The sequence below is a fragment of the Cynoglossus semilaevis genome, chromosome Z, assembly GCF_000523025.1.
Source record: "Cynoglossus semilaevis isolate Cse_v1.0 chromosome Z, Cse_v1.0, whole genome shotgun sequence".
Taxonomy (NCBI): Eukaryota; Metazoa; Chordata; class Actinopteri; order Pleuronectiformes; family Cynoglossidae; genus Cynoglossus; species Cynoglossus semilaevis.
In genome coordinates this window covers 266,534-269,465 of record NC_024328.1, presented here as the reverse complement: position 1 = coordinate 269,465, position 2,932 = coordinate 266,534, and the positions used below count along the sequence as shown (strand labels likewise).

Genomic DNA, 2,932 nt, shown 5'->3' with positions numbered 1-2,932 from the left:
CCCTCCCTATCTCTCCCTCTCAAGTAAACACAATGTATCTCAAGCTGAATCCCATTAGATCAAGCCCGTGGGCCGCCCTGTCCGCACTAATCTGCACACCACCACCTTTCATAAGACGGTGTCTCATTTCTGGCACGGCTTCCTGGGATAAGCACTTGGAACACCAAAGCTCCTCCTTTCGACCTTTTTGTGATGATAATTGATTAGGCTGATTCGATCTATCCCATAAACAGGCAACCATTACATTAGAAAGCCAATGAAAACAACTTCAAGTCCATTCAAGCCGCATGGCTATTCTGCCATTCAGACCGCTCTTTGCAGCACATTAATAACCACAGTCAATTTTCAGTAGCTGTTTAGGTATCAGAACCACTTCATCTTACTACCTGTAATTATTGTGGTGAGCTGATGTGAGGAGCAATAACATCACAGAGAAATTCAACTCCTATCTCTGCGCCATAAAAGCTGTAGTGCAGAAAAACTGTTTCGCTCGCTCTTGTGTCTGGGGAGGATAAAGCAGGGAAGTAAATGACTGTTTAAAAGGTGCAAATTATGTTTGCCAACGATGCTCTGATGTGAAATAACAGACCATGCGTTGTGTGAATGGAGACAGAGACCCTTGGCTCAGCTTTTCACCTGTCCAGGATGGCGTGTGGATGCTAAAGCGAGAAGTTCTGCAGCCAGTTAGAGGTCTGTTTCTCGCTCGCTGCATGAGCCATTAGGTTACACCACTGCTTTAAGCAAGGACAAGATTAAACAAACTGTAGTGAGGGAGACACAGAGGGGGCAGAAACCCAGGAGGATAAAAGAGTAAAGCAACACAGGGGTGCTTTAACCACAAGAAATCACATGTCATTTTAGAACCCATTTGTGAAACAGGAAATTTCACGACCGAAAACTTTTCTCACAACCTTTCTTTCATGCCCCCGTGATAATCCCCCCTCCGTCTTTCTCCTTCACTCCTCCTGGGGAGCCCAACTCTCTTCCTTCTGTTAGTGATCACACTGGCCACTGAGAGCTGCCACAGCTCTGATGGGCTCCTGCTCTATGTTAATCACAACCTATTTAAATAATGAGGCAATAGCACCACTCCTGCTGCCCATTCCCCCAGCATCCTTGGCGAGAGTCTTTGATAGACACTAATTCCAGCTCCATCTATAAAGCCCCTATCATGCATTTTTAATAGAATCTATTACTTTAGGATTAAATTATAAAAGACTGTCTTCCTTAAATTTTTAATAGTTTGCATAATTGGTATCAGGGCCTGAATGCAGACCATAAAATCCCAGTTCGTACTAGACTCAGCTGTGGAAATGGCCAGAAAAACAACACTATTGTGGACAGGCAACACATCTGCATGTGTGTAAGTGAGCCGAGCTGTTACGGCCCTGTGTTCATGGCTGTGGAGAATACAGTGGTGTAAGGTCAACACTGTGAATGAGGAGGACAATAGGGCAGGGACCAAGAGAGCTGATTTTGACTGCTGAGCTCCTCAGGAGCCTGAGGCAGGAGGAGTCATCTGATGGAAACAGGAGACATGAACCAGGTGTCCGCAGACACCTGCTGCCATTGATATGACAACACTCACCCAGGAAAACAGCCAAAACTACTTAGCAGCTTCACAGCCCCCTTTTGTCCCTGCAGACACTGATAACTGTGTTCCGTCAGCTTAAATGGAAATGTATTTCCCCTCTTTGTTACCACCACCAGGCAGCACAGACATGAGTTAAATGTCCTCTGCATTCTTCTGCTCTGTGCATTTCCAGCTCAGCTCAGCTCTGTCCAACAACAGGCAGAGCATACAGGAGAGAGAACGTGTCTGTGGCATCATCAGTAAAGTAAAACCCCCCTTAGAAATCTACGCATGTCACCATCCCCCAAATTAGCACCACAGGGACGCCCACCTCACTGCCCCCGCCTGCTGGCGGCAACTCTTTGGCATATCTGTACTGGAGGGAAAATATTTCACACTGTATGAATTATTAAGTGTGGGGCCAGTGCTAAGCAGTGTGGAGATGGACCAGTTATTCACAGCTCTGTTGTGACGGATACATCAGAAACCCGGGCCACTCGCATATCAGATCGTTTGTCACCAGCGATAGACAATTTACAATGAGAGAGTTTTTCAATTTATTCATTCTGCTGTCACTGCAGTTTTCTACCGCCAGTCTTTCCACTCAATAACGCCACCCCCTAGACCCCCGCCTCCCTCCTTTGACTCCTCTGCTGAGGGAGCACCACGCCTGCAACAACCGCCTGCTTATCTGTCTGATACTGTTGCGCTCTCTGTTTATTTTCTCAGACAGAGGAAAAAGCTGGGGGTGAAAATGTATGTGCAGAAGACATGAGGGGTGCAACCCCGTTACATGAACCACATTATTGTGGGTGAAGGTGCATGTGTTGAAGACATCCTGTGACAGCCAAGGGGTTCTGGCCCCAGGCGTTAGGGTGGGTCTGCAAGTGTGGCTCTGTGAAATAGGACAGGAACAGGAAATGAGGGGATACGGGCGTTCAGTTGTTTCTCTTCAGGATTTAGGAGCTTTAGGGGAGAATATGACTCCCAGCCAGGTTCAAACAAAGGAACAAGGTCTGAATCAAACTGCAGCTGGTTTATTTATGCTGTAAAAAGCAACTTCACATATGTATGGAGGTGGCGACAAGAAATATTAGATATGCCTCCAGTGGGAGCTGGTATAGGGGAATAAAATACAAGCCATGTCATCTGGGATCTGTGCATGCTGTATGTATATAAACATATGAAGGTACGACTGATGCATAGGCTTATAATGCAATTTGAAAAATATATGGTCACATCAAGATGACATCTTTCACAAGGAAATCCATGGATTTGTTTAACAGTCCTGGTCTGTCTCCTACTGTCTAGGGCATCATTAGGAACGAGATCAGACAAGTGAGACTGTAGACTGTTCAG

At 46.1% G+C, this 2,932-nt stretch overlaps 1 protein-coding gene across 1 annotated transcript in view; it reads right to left on the bottom strand.

Annotated features, from left to right (window-relative positions):
- fam222aa (family with sequence similarity 222 member Aa) overlaps positions 1–2,932 on the bottom strand; it is a 48,835-nt gene that overhangs the window by 31,076 nt on the left and 14,827 nt on the right. The window lies entirely within an intron of this gene.